General features: G+C 37.5%; 1 pseudogene; it reads left to right on the forward strand.

The window, feature by feature from the left end:
- The first annotated feature begins 3491 nt into the window (after window positions 1-3491).
- LOC111146697 lies at window positions 3492-5887 on the forward strand (annotated as a pseudogene).
- The last annotated feature ends 8828 nt before the right edge of the window (window positions 5888-14715 follow it).

A 14715-nucleotide genomic window follows, 5' to 3' on the forward strand; every position in this document is an offset into this window, starting at 1 on the left:
CAGGAGAGATGTGCAGGGATGAAGGGATGAGAACAGAGCCAAGGGCGCTTGTAATGAACTTTTGATGGAAAAGAAGTTTAGATTAATGCAGCTATTCCAGCTACCCTCTATTTAGAATTCTTGTAAGTGGAAATACTAAATTACAGTAAGATAATGAGTCAGATTTTATATTAGCTCTGAATGTCTTGCCCTCTAAATGCATTTGTGGACATCCTATGGATTCCTGAGGATTTAGAACTCTGCAGATTTCCAGTTAAAAAGGAAGTCCATGGTGATTTGTAACTTTGCATATTATCCATAACTGCACTTTTGGAAATAGGTGTTGATCATCTGAGAAAGTGTCTCCTAACTGCTTGCAATACACAGGCAATTTCAATAGTAGAATTAAATCTAATGTTACTATACAGTAGCTGCCAAATAATTCATTTTAATTTCTTATCTGTGCTTATCTCAGTCACTTCCCAGAAAATTATTTTCTTAGATTGCTTATTTAAAGGTTTACAAAAAGTTGCAGGAAATATATACAACATAAATAACTTAATGGTCATAAGTTTCATAATTATAGTAACTTTTTCTTCATTGTATTCTTGTTCAGGCATGCTGAGTCTTCTTTGGAACATTAAATTTCATAGCTTGGCTCATGTTGTATTATGGCAAATATTATTTTGATTTTTTCATGCATTCCAGGCAGGATATAGAGGTAAAGTGAGATCCATATTGCATTCTTGATTTCCAATTTACCTGAACTTATTAAAAGAACTGTTGGGAGTCATTAAAAAAAAAAAAAAATCCTTATATTGTTTTCCAGGTCACAGATACTCTACTCAGCAGTAAAATTGTCCTTCCTAGTTTCTACAAGATACTGATTGCATTTCTTATGATATTTTAATAAGTTTATGCTTAGAAGTGTTAAAGTTCAGATTTTTGGAGATTTTTACAGAAAAATAATTTGTGTATTTCCAGTATTTTTCAACAATTTCTAATATGCATTGATCAAGAGAGATCTCAGATTTTCTTCCATTTGCTAAATTATTTTCTGTTATTTAATTATATCTATTAGATATTTCATCTAAATTCAGAGTTCTTCAATTTTTTATGCAATCATTCCAGCCCATTTTTTTTTGTACATGCAATTACAACAGTTAATGAGATTTTATTAAATTTTATTTATTTATTGGTCACCTGGGTGACTCAGGCAGTTAAGTGACCAACTTTTATCTTCTGCTCAGGTCAGGATCCCACAGTGCTGGGATCCAGCCCCGCCTCAGGCTCCTTGCTTGGTGGGGAATCTGTTTTTCCCTCTCTCTGTCTGCCCCTCCCCCTGCTTTGTCATTCTCTCTTTACTAAATAAATAAATTTTTCTAAATTTTTTATTTATTTTTGTTTTACGTCGTTAAAGGTAGTTACATCTTAACTGTACCAGTCAAACCTCACAAAATAATACTTCATAACAACTGAATTTTGCATGAAAAATAATGTAAAGAAAATAAACTATTATGCTGAACAAGACCCCTTGTTTAAATTTATTTTAGATGATAACCCTTTGCCAGCAGTTATAAAATCTGCATACCTGATTCACACAACCTCCAATACTAAACAAAATGAAGACAAAGTTCTGTGTATTTTAATTTAGGCTCTCAGTAAAACTATTGATACTTTTGATCTGCACTTTGATATCACTCAAATGCTATTTATTATTATATAATAATTAGTTAAATAACATATGCATGTCACCAAAACTGAATGTGAATCCCCCACCAAAGACTTAACACCTATCATCCTCCTTGCCTACACTTTTCTCCTAGTTCTCCAATGACTGCCTCTACTACCGTCTAGATCTCAGCTTCATAGGACCTTAGCAGAGAAGAATTTTGGGGAATCCTATGTAAAGAATCCTCACCCTGGGTCACTCCCTATTATAGCACCCATTTTTATCTCCTCCACAGTATTTATCAATATCTGAATGTTTTTATTTGTTTACTCATGTATTTTTCTGTCTCTGTCGATTGAAATACAAGCTCCATGAGGACAACAACTTTGTCTCTTTGGTTCATCATTGAATCTCTGGTTAATAGAATAGTGCCTGACTCACAGTAAGCTCTCAATAAATATCTATTCACTCATTCATTTAATACACACTTGTTGAATAATACATCCATCATTAAATGAACTCCATACCAGTCCATTTAAAGTCAGGGAAGAGATAGTCCACACAGTTGCCCAAAGCAAAGTGGAATTGATGGATAATGTTAAGATTTTGAAGCCTTGAGGTCATTTAGAGCCTCTAGGGTACTTGCAGCAAAGATCATGAAAAGTACCAAGTCTCTTTTTGGCTTTTCTCTTTTAGTATCAATGTTAGAGAGCAGCACTGTGTAGAGCTGGAATTCCCAGTGTCCTATTAAATGGAATTCGCTTGTACACAGCACCTAAATATTTTCACTATATTTTCACTTCCTAAATATTTTCACTTCAACTTGGCCTGAAATTCTATCCAACAGTTACTACTTGTCTTTATATGATTACTACCAAAATGAATATATTTCCTCTAATACAATTTACCTTTCAGTAGATTAAAATTAAATGTTCTGAAGTTCGTTTTCTTTCTTTTTTTTTTTTTTAAGATTTTTCATTTATCTATTTGACAGAGAGAGAGAGATCACAAGTAGGCAGAGAGGCAGGCAGAGAGAGAGGAGGAAGCAGGGTCCCCACCGAGCAGACAGCCCGATGTGGGGCTCAATCCCAGGACCCTGAGACCATGACCTAAGCCGAAGGCAGAGGCCCAATGCTCTGAGCCACCAGGTGCCCCCTGAGGTTCATTTTCAAAGGAAAGTGCCAGCATCTAAAATAATGAGTTAATAGTTTGGTTTCATTTGGGACCAAGGAGAGCTAAAACTATGGCTGGGCCCACCTGTATTAGGGAGACACCTAAGCTGGTCTAATAAGATACTCATAAAACAGAGGTTTAAAAATACAGATGTAACTTTTTCTTATTAGAATCCCAAAAGTGGGGGCACCTGGGTGGCTCAGTGGGTTAAAGCCTCTGCTTTCGGCTCGGGTCATGATCCCAGGGTCCTGGGATCAAGCCCCGTATCGGGCTCTCTGCTCAGCAGGGAGCCTGCTTCCTCCTCTCTCTCTGCCTGCTTCTCTGCCTACTTGTGATCTCTGTCTGTCAAATAAATAAATAAAATCTTTTAAAAAAAAAAGAATCCCAAAAGTGACCCTGCTGCAGCTCATGGGAAAGGGCAAGTATAAAAAATTCACATACCCAGTACTTTAAGACCTATAGCTAGAAGTGTCGTTTTCATTTCTAGTAACATTCCATTAATGAAAATGTAGCTAAAGGACCACATCTAGCTAGCTGTAAGGGAGTCTGAGAAATATGGTTTCTAGCTGGGCAACCACATACCCAGCAGCAAAGCTATAATGGAAGAGTGGGAGAAATAGTTTTTGACAGCTAGCTATTTCTACCATCAGCTAACAGGAGCATAACGATGGTGGTCCATGAGGAAAGTATTGGATGATTACTAGGTGTATGTTCAAATAAGAAACAAACACACAAACAAACAAAAAATCAAAAGCTTTCAGTAACACAATGCACTGTTGATGCCTATGTTATATTTGGCTTATACAAATATTGAAATGGCAACTTATGCAGTGGATAACTACTTAAAGCCTTTTTAATACTACATCAGAGAATCAAATTGAGAAACCCTGCCACACTGTCATGTACAAAAGCATTTTTTGTTTGTTCTGTATAAAGGAGGTGCAAGGCAAGGCATGCCAGAGCAAAAAGTCAACTCCCATATGTGAAGTGTTTTCCTTAATAAATACCAGGTCATGAACTGTCATATCTTAAGTCTACTTCTAAATATAACTTTCTGTTACTCTACAAATTCAGTGGCACTTGATCTTTTCAAAAAGGTAGCTGCATCCATCTTCTGATTTTTTTTTCCTGTTACCTTTTCTTAGCTCTCACAGAAGTGGAATATACATATAACTTTAAACAAATTAAAATATTTGGTCATTTAAATTTTTATTCAATTATTTTTGCCTTTGTAATATTATTTGTGTAATATTACTTAAAACCATAGGGAAGTACTAAATTACAGCTTCTGCATTTCTACAAATATTTTCTGGTCTACTATCTACAAACCCTGTTTTGGGTACAGAGGATAATTTTTTTTTTTTTTTAATGGATGATTGGGATCCTGCCTCTAGTGAAATAATCTTCAGTCTTTTTAGAGAAAGTAAGGAAGGTTTACTTGTGCCAACACGCCAACTAAATAAAAGGGACATTCTCTAGTTAGTAATACCAAATAGATTTTAAAGTTCCTGAAATTAGATTTCTTGTTATTGACCATTTCTACTTTTTATTAGACAAGTATAAATTTTAAAACATATCTATACTGTGTCAGTTTCCCTAGTATAAGTAGTAAGTTGATTTAATAAGTAGTACCTTTTAACCTGCACGTAGTGTGCGAGTTATTATCAGGATGCCAACTAGAATACACCTATGTGGCAGATGGAGGAGGCATAAAGCTCAAAATCAAAGTATACTAAAAGCTTATGCTTTTATTGTGAAAACTTATAATTCTTCGTATTAGAAAATATAGTCAGTCATAGCAGGGAAGTTCATTCTGAAGTTTAAAAAGTCACTCTTAGCACTCCTCGCGCCAGCTCCTGGGCTCTTGTGTGGTTCTTCCGCCAGCACCACTCTGGCTGTCGCCCGGAGGAAGACCTTGCCCCTCCAGGCCAGCCAGTGCAGAAACCAGATCCACGCCAAATTCGGAAGGTCATCAGCGACAAGCATGGCATCGACCCTGCCAGCATTTACCACAGTGAGAGCGATCTGAAGCTGGAGCAGATCAACGAGTACTACAAGGAGGCCACCGGGGCCAAGTGCGTGCCCTGCACTGTGCTTGTGGACCTGGAGCTGGGCACTATGGTCTCCGTGTGCTTGGGACCCTTTGGGCAAATCTTCAGGCCAGACAACATGGCTTCCGGTCAGAGTTACGCGGAAGAGTGGGCCAAGGAGCACTACACAGAGGGTGAAGAGCTGATCGACTCTGGGCTGGAAGTTGTGAGGAAAGAACGTTAAATCTGACTGCCTGCAGGGCTTCCTGCTGACCCCCTCCCCAGGTAGGGTGACTGAGCCTGAGATGGGTACCCTTTTCATCAGCAAGATTGGGGAGGGGTGCCCAGACGGGATCATGAACACATTCAGTGTGGCACCCTGAACCAACCTGTGGGACAGGGTGGTGGAGCCCTAAGATGCCATGATCTCAGCCCACCGGCTCATAGATAACCCAGACTGAAAGCTATTGGATTGATAACAAGGCCCCCTTGACATCTGCTTTGGAACTTTGAAACTGACCACACCCACCCATGGGGACGTCAACCACCTGGTGTCAGCCACCATGAGTGGGGTCATCAGCTGCCTGCCTTTTCCTGGGCAGCTCAATGCTGACCCACACAAGCTGGCTATCAATAGGGTCCTCTTGCTCTGACTGCAATTCTGCATGCCCGGCTTCACCCCACTGACCAGCCGGAGCAGCCAACAGTACGTGGCGCTGACAGTGGCCAAGCTCACCCAGCACATGTTCGATGCCAAGAACATTACAGCCACTACCTGACCGTGCCTGCAGTATTCAGGGGCCGCACGTCCACAAAGAAGGTGGATGAGCAGATGCTGAACGTCCAAGACAAGAACGGCAGCTACTTCATTGAGTGAATCCCTAAAAACATAAGACAGCCATCTATGACACACCACCCTCGAGGGCTAAAAATGTCTGCCACCTTCAGGAGCAACAGCACAGCCATCCAGGAGCTATTCCAGTGTATCTCAGAGTGGTTCACAGACATGTTCAAGTGCATGGAAGCTGTGTGAACTCTATTCACTCACCACCTGTTCTCTGATGATCATGTCTCTGTATGCACTTGCTCTTTTTCCTGTCTTGAGGCCACATTCCGAACAGACTTGGCCATTAAAGCATTTACATAGTGAGAAAATAAGTCAATCTTCTTATCTTCTTAACTTGAAAATAATTCTAATGGCAATTAAACTCTTACCAAAAGAAATAAAAAAGAAACAGGTTAGAGGAGTTCTCTTTAAAGACCATCAACATTGGGTGCCTGGGTGGCTCAGTGGGTTAAAGCCTCTGCCTTCGGCTCAGGTCATGATCCCAGAGTCCTGGGATCGAGCCCCAGGTCGGGCTCTCTGCTCAGCGGGGAGCTTGCTTCCCCCTCTCTCTCTCTGCCTGCCTCTCTGCCTACTTGTGGTTTCTCTCTGTCAAATAAATAAATAAAATCTTAAAAAAAAAAGACCATCAATGTTAAAATCTCTGGACTTTAGACAGAAGTCAATTTTAAACATCTATAAAATATTTTGTTGACAATTCTATTTTTGAATATCTAGAGAGATATTCCTATAGACATTCATTCCATGTTTTCCTACCTTAAAAACTTCCATATTCTCAAGACATAGTGTTATCTATTTTCCTCCTCAATGTAGATATTCCTTGTAGGCTAATTTTAAGTTCAGTCCAAAACCATCACACACAAAAGCACTATGACATCACAGGTTAATCCAGAAACACTTCATTAACATGCCTGTTAGTGTCAAAATGTTCTCTGAAGAAAGACAAGATTGCATGAGCCTGCCTCATTTTGTTCCAAAATATTTGCTGATGGTAAAAAGAAAAAAAAAAAAAATGTGACTGTCAAGTTAATAACATATTGAAAACGCTGCAGTTAGAATGACCAACTCTGTTGTCCCTGAGTAAAGTGTGGAACCTAGGAGAAGAGCCTAATGAGAGATTTTTGTTATTAACAGAGCGAGAGTGAAGGCTTTAAAGTTCTACTTCGCTTCCTCTATGAGAAGTGCCTATCTAAATACAGAACCACATGGAAACAGATGCCTTGAAATGTTCCAGCCTATTTGACTATATAAACGTATATGGATGCTCTTCTGTCACCAAGACCATCAGTGTAAACAAGTGGTAGTTTACAGACTATATAATCCATTTCCACTTGGAAAGAAGTTCTCCTGGTTATTTTTAGACAGTCTCTTACATAAGGTACTAAAATGTACCCTATAAAATAACTTAACACACATATCAAAATGCTCTTTTATTTCCATGGAGAAAATTAAATCCTCTGGAGTTTGTGACTAAGAATCTCATGTTTCATAGAGTATGTTTTCCCACTTCTGAGTATTTTTTCTCATCCCTATATCCCCACCCTCCCTCAACAGTTAAGACTGAAAACCTGAAGAACTTTTTTATTCTGGCCTTCATCTTAGAAGACCATTTCTTTGCACCAAGCTGATAATTAAAAGTTTTGGGATTTTTTTCTGTTTGGCGTACTGGGTGATTAGTCCATTGAAATGTGTTTCCGCAGCCTTCTTCTGTAGTTCTCTATTGCTATGCATCTTTTCTTTTTTATGTTTGTCTGAATTGAACTATATTTACCATCTGCTGTTTCAAGCTCTCAAATGAACTGAAACCTTTGAATTTTGTTAAATCATTCCTCATTATTGCTTTTTAGTAGTATCTATAAAGTCTATCTGTTTCCCTCCTAAGGATTTCCTTATCTCTTTCATTTACATATGCTAGTCACTAAGATACTAGGACACCAAACAACCAGTTTGAAATGCAAAGTCCTCAGCTAAACTGATCCTCTATTTTGAAGTAAACTCTATCACTTTGCCACTATTCCAAACTTTATATTTATTCCCAGGACGCTGATATGAAGTCCTTCAATGACATTTTGATTGTTTTAGTATATTAGATCCTTTGAACTTGTTTTAGCTATTGTCTTATAATTACTTTTCTACTACAGTATAAAAGTTTTACTCTTCATGTCTTTTCTTATATTGAGGATAGGTTTCCGTAACTCATTTTTTTCTTTTCTTTAAGATTTTATTTCTTTATTTGACAGAGGGAGAGATCAAAAGTAGGCAGAGAGGCAGGCAGAGAGAGGGGGAAGCAGACTCCCTGCTGAACAGAGAGCCCGATGCAGGGCTCGATCCTAGTACCCTGAGATCATGACCGGAGCCGAAGGCAGAGGCTTTAACCCGCTGAGCCACTCAGGCGCCCCCCGTAACTCAGTTTTTAAATAAATTCAACATTTGGTAGAAATAAGGTTTTGTTCTGTTTCGTTATTGTGGTTTTGTTTGTTTGTTTTGCTCTTTTTTAGTAATGGGCATGATACTGCCCTGAAAAAAAGGGGTAGAAGAAAGCTGTCCTGATCTAAGCTTTGGGGACAAGTCAACAACATCTTTTTTTTTTTCCCCTCACTTTTATCTCAACATATACAAGGATTTAGAACCTTTCCATAGCACCTTGGTGTCCATAGGAAATCACGGGTAAAACTTCACAAAAGGTGCCAAGTGGGTGGAAAGGGTAATGTACTTTTGTGATAACACACACAATGATATCCTAGGTAATAGAATCTACTTCCATTTACAGAGGCTTTGGTTCTAATCAGTCATTGACTCCTCGTTCTTTCATTCATTCATTTTTTATAAGACTTTGAGTTATCAACTACTGCATAACAAATTCCCCCAAAGTTGGCTCAGTCAGTGATGCAACCAACTCATGATTTTGGCTCTGGTCATGATGTCATGGGTTGTGGGACTGAGCCCTATGTCAGGCTCTGGGCTCAGTGGGGGAGTCCTCTTAAAGATTCTCTACCTCTGCCCCTCCCTCCTCAAATAAATAAATAAGTAAATCTTAAAACAATTTTTTTTGAGGAGTGCCTGGGTGGTTCTGTCAGTTAAGAGTCTGCCTTCGGCTCAGGTCATGATCCCAGGGTTCTTGGATCGAGCCCCACATCAGGTTCCTTGCTCAGCAAGAAAACCTATTTCTCCCTCTCCCTCTGCCTGTCACTTGCCCTGCTTATGCACCCTTTCTCTGTCAAATAAATAAATAAAATCTTTAAAAAAAAAAATTCTTTGAGTCTCCTTGCCCTCAATGTCTCATGGTTTTGGCTGGAAGTTCAAAAGAATTAGGTAGTTCTGTGAGGCTAACCATATCTAGCTACTGAAACAAGACCATAGAAAGGTACATAATAGAGAAGTCTACAGGAAGTTCTTGTTTTTCCTGTCTTACTACCTGAGCTGGAACATCTTATCTCATCTTCTCCTACCCTCAGACTGGGATTTACAATATCATCTCTCCTGTTTCTCAGATCTTCAGACTCATAATAAATTATATCACTGGCTTTCTTTGGCCTCTAGTTTGCAAACTGTGGGACTTCTCAGCCTTCAGCATTGCTTAATAGCTCTCTCTCTCTCTTTCTCTTACTGGTTCTGATTCTCTAGAGATCCCTAAATCACTATTTGATCCTTTGCCTTGATTGTTGATTCTTGCTTCATAATCAGATCCGCTCTAGCCTTTGAATCTGCCTCCCATTCAAATCCTCTCCCCAAAGTCTGTAAAGGAGTACAATGCAAACATTGAGCAGTAAACATAGGTTTGCATGTAAGCCTGCTACCTATGTGAACCTTGGCAGTTCACTTGATCACACTTACAATCAATTTCCTCATCTATAAAATAGGAAAGATATAATGCTTGGCTTTCAGGATTGAGATGATATTTGTACCATACATTTTGTTCATAAGCCCTCAATAAACGTTTCTTAGAACAAATTCTACCACCCTCCTGAATCGGAGGCAGGGGCCTGAAGTCCTAGAAGCAGCAATATAAATGTTTCTGCAAAAACATTTTCTGATGTAATTCATGAGGATATTTGACATCTGATACATAGTAGCTCTGATGATTATAGAATTCTAAACACTGAACCCTCAAGCTCCTAACCAAGGCATTTGTTGGTCCTTCCCTTCCCGGATTCAAGACAGACCTGAGGGGAAATCCCAGCTCCAGAGCTTCCATGAGACTCACTGAGGCCTTTGTTATGAGAGTCTTTCAGTTCAACTTCTCCTTCTGCTGTGTCTTGCTTTATTCTCTCTTCAATGGCTTTTTATCTAGAGTACATTCTCCAATAAAATTACTCCATTAAAGCTCTGCTTCTCAAAATCTGTTTCCCAGAAAAATCAGCTGTGTCAATGTTATTTTTTTAAACATTTATTTATTTATTTATTTGACAGAGAGAGAGATCACAAGTAGGCAGAGAGGCAGGCAGAAAGAGAGAGATGGGGAAGCAGGCTCCCTGCTGATGCAGGGCATTTATTTATTTATTTATTTGACAGAGAGAGAGAGATCACAAGTAGGCAGAGAGGCAGGCAGAGAGAGAAAGATGGGGAAGCAGGCTCCCTGCTGATGCAGGGCTCCATCCCAGGACCCTGAGATCATGACCTGAGCCGGAGGCAGAGGCTTTAGCCCTCTGAGCCACCCAGGCACCCCTATCTGATGTTATTTTATAAGGTGTTGGAGGCAGAGGCTTTAACCCACTGAGCCACCCAGACACCCCCGTCTGATGTTATTTTATAAGGTGTTGGAGGTGGGGATAGAGGAGAGAGAATGGGAGTTGGGGAGTCTTCCAACTTCAAGTAAGTCAAATAGGTATCTATAGAACATTCCAGAGAACACTCAAGACAGAGACACAGCATGTGGCACTTACAAAATAGGTTGCTTGGAGCAATGTTTAGACTGACTACCCTATGGTAGAAATGGGTATCATTAATAACTCAGAGATTAAAAACCAGATAAGTCTTATTACTCTGCTTCCTTTCATTCTATGTCCATACCGATGGACCTTGCCATCCTAATTCATTTCCACTTCATCTGGGACTGAAATTGGAACTGGCAATGGCATGTTAAGGCAGACATACAAACTTCAAACATAAGATGACATTGCCCCCGGTCCCCACAAGGGCACCCCCACTAGCAATAAAAAATAAGATTTAGAGTGTTTTTTAACGGCTGCAGACTTTTCAAAAGTACAGAGTGTACTGCTGGTACAGTGGGATATACCTCTAGTTAAGAACAAAAGCCATTCTGCTTAGCTAGATGTTTCTCTACAGTAAGTAAACACTATTATTCTCTGAAACATCTTCCCAGGTATTTGATTATTAGAGGTTTTAAACAACACCCTGCTAAAAAGCTTAGTCAGAATAGATTGAAGGTGATCCCAGTTGAAATGAGGGACAGGATCCCTATGGCTAGCCAACATCAAGAAAGGTGAATGACTACAATATTTTGACTACTCTGAGAGGTACCTCTACCCCTTGCCTACTATTTTTTAATTATTTGTAATGTACTGAGAAGTGGTGTGATTCAAATATTAGGGAGTTATTGCTGTGAATCTCACAGGAATATCCTGAGAGAAGCTCAGGCAGAAATACATATTTAAGCAATTTTTTAAACTAGTATGTTTACATTTTAGAAATGACTCATCATATTCTATTGTGTAAATACATATTTAGACTAGTAAAACTCTTTAGAAAGCTATGAATTAAAGCCAAATGTAAGTATTGGAGTTAATCTTTTTTGCCTGCTTTAAGCGCCATTTTGAATGAGTGGGGTGAATTGGACATTGTGTGTGTATAATGATGAAAAATGGTAGGCTACAATAAGGAATAATTATTTTGATTTCTAGAGCATAATGGCCTATGAATTATGTTTAAAATTAATGAAAGAGAAGATAGAGAATGATTTGAATCTCATCAGTAGCTATTTTTCTCTTTCTCTGAGGCAGCAATGAGCCATTTTCTAAGGGATTTGAACTTTTGTGAGCAAGTCCCTCTAAGCTTCTAAAAGGTCTTAATTTGAAGCTGAACCTTTTTAATGATGATTTGTTTCGCTTGAAAGAACAAACAAATAAGCAGTTGGACTTTCTGAGAGGTTTTCATTGTATAAAGACAATTTCTTTGCAAATCTAAATAAGTTTTTAACATTTGGAAGGACATGTACATTCCAGCATATCCTTTGCCATAAAAGATCCCTTCTCTCTTCAACATTACAAACAGCTATAAAAAGAGGTTATTTTCCCACAGAAAGCAACATGGACTTAAAAAGAGAATAAAGGTGTTTTTTAGAAAAATTTCTTTCACTCTAATTGCATCCTCTAACATTAAATAGAGAAAACCATTGTCTTTCAATAGTCATGTCAAATCTAGAACTGTCGCTTGGCCTTATGTTTACCTGTTTAGTCCTCTGTTGGAAGATGCTTTTATTTCTAGTCTTTTTAGGAAAAAACATCTCCCAGTGAAGATGGAAAATAATGTTCCTAGAGATATCACTGTATGGAATGCAAAATTCGGCAACATGTTTGAACAGTGAAAGTTACCATATCTCAAGTGTTCTAATATAAATATCCAAATTCCAGCTTAGGTATCAGGACACACTTAGTTCTTGTCACTCATAGTTAGATCCTTCATCCTCTATCCTCAACTGACTTGAAGGACAAGCTGATACATTTAGTCTGCTCACAAGCTGTCAATTGTCTCTTGAATCTAATTATTTTCCTTAAAACTCAACTACTGTAAGTCTTCACTGTATCTAGAGAGAATGGCTTTTCTTAGTCCTGTATTTCCTGAAATATTGTGTATTAAACCACTGGTTGTCTAAAAGTCAGTTTTCGGTGATACATAATAGTCCCTTATTTGGTACTAGTAGTTTCTTATTTATTTTATAATTACCTTCTATTAATGATTTTCCATTTATAATAATACACAGTTTTTTAAAAGTAAATCTAACTAATCAATTCAAAATGTTAATTAAAGTAATATGGCATATTTATGAAGAAGCTTATGTGGAATACTGTTCAAAAATACATGTTACTCTGCTTCTCACTCCCAATATTTGACATTATAGACCCTCTTCTTGAATTTTTTTCTTTTTACCCTATCCTAAGATTCTGACAAAGGTATATTTTCTTTATACTTACTCCCTTGTGATTTTATTTCTTTATTATGCTTGTTTGTTTATATTCTATGGCTTTAGCTACTATCCCTGTGGAGATCGCCAAATCTGCATTTTTCTCTTTCAGCTTCCACTGGCCCTCCTATAGAGGATAATAATATCTAATCCTATAGAGGATTATTTTAAGAATATGAAGATGGAAACTAACCTAATTTTAAGAATGTTTTACTTATAATATCTAGGTTTTTTTTAGTTGGTAGAAAGTCAGCTTATTATAGAACCCATTCTCAGTTATCAGTGGGTGTATTATCTAATTATGAGGTAATCTTTAATAATTTTAGTGAACCACTTCACAATATAAACAACTATCACTATCAGTTTGATAAAAAAAAAAAAAAAAAACAGAAAGTTAAGCCTATGATAGAATAACAAAATCAAAGTCGGATTCCTTACCATTCTAGGCACCCTCCTAAGGACTTAATTTATTCATGTCATTATTAAAATGAGGCTCCAAGACGAAGAATGATACTTGACATTTGCTCTGACCATTGAAGCTTATAGTAACTTTATTACTTGTGTGACCTGTAGTTACTAGTAAAGTCTAATTTTTTTTATATTTCTGTAACACATTTTGGTTTTATGGTTCTTTTTTATTTATATTATTGGAGCCCCTCAAAAATCCTGTGTTGTAAGTGGAGCAACTTATAATTTTGGCTTTTTTTGCATAGAAAATGCATTTAGAATTTTGTGTTAGGATCTGGGTACTAATAGAAACTAATGGACATCTGGAGGGAGGTATGTGGAAGAGTAGAGCTGTTCATAAAATTATAGAGAAATTAATTTTGAAGGGTTATAAGATGATAAAAGGAACTGCATTAAATGTTCAGGATGGATCAGAGATGAGGCCATAGTGTGGTATAAATTTATGTAACTAAGTCTCTAGAAAAAGAGAGAGAAAAGTCCTATTTTTTAGAATCTGTTAATTTCTATAGTATAAATACTCCCATCATGGCCAATTTCAAGCTACCAATATGGTATCACTGAATGCAGGATTGAGAAGAGATATGCATAACACAATATATAGTATTTCTATCATACAGCTGTTGATATAAACAACCTGAATCATAAACAACAGTAAAACAAATTAGGAAGTGATAAGTTATATATTATCTTTTAAATATAATTTCTCTAACTTCAAGTTTGTATAATTTAATTTTTAATAATGGCCAGTTTTAACCACCAGTTTGCAACTTCCTGAAAATTGAAACATTAGCTCTTGTAACTCGGTATATGCCAACTCTGGCAAACCACTAGATTTATAGAAGATATGATTCCTTCAAATATTTGAAGTACACTATGGAGAAGGAAGGATAAGACTTTAACATTTATTCCAGAGAACATTACCAGAAGCAGTAGACGCAAAATATACAATGGCAGATTTGGGATTCATTTTAAGACCACAGTTTTTCACAGTGAAATTTGCCAATGTGATTGTCTATTTTGCGCAACAAAGTTTCACTGAAAGTATTTAAAGTGACACTTTTTACTGAAGATGTCCAAGAGTCTGAATGACCTTAGATTGCAATTTTGTAGAAGACATCCAGAACTGCTGTGGTTAGACCTAAAGGATGCCTTCCAACTCTAAGGCTTAGATGACAATTTTGATTATCAAATACTTGATTTATAGGATCCTGATTCATGATTTCAAATCAAATGTCATCTAAATTTCATCCATGAAATTATTTTTGCTAACTCACAAGGGTAGAGAGAGGGTTGCTTAGAAATGAACTGGGCAGTACAGTGCATGTCTCAGTGTTTTACTACTGGCAAAAGGTTAAAAATATCAGAACTGGCTTACCTCCCATTAGTCCGATGTTTCCCACAGGAACAA

Source organism: Enhydra lutris, unplaced genomic scaffold (assembly GCF_002288905.1).
Source record: "Enhydra lutris kenyoni isolate GAN:26980312 unplaced genomic scaffold, ASM228890v2 scaffoldscaffold2, whole genome shotgun sequence".
In the NCBI taxonomy this organism is placed as follows: Eukaryota; Metazoa; Chordata; class Mammalia; order Carnivora; family Mustelidae; genus Enhydra; species Enhydra lutris.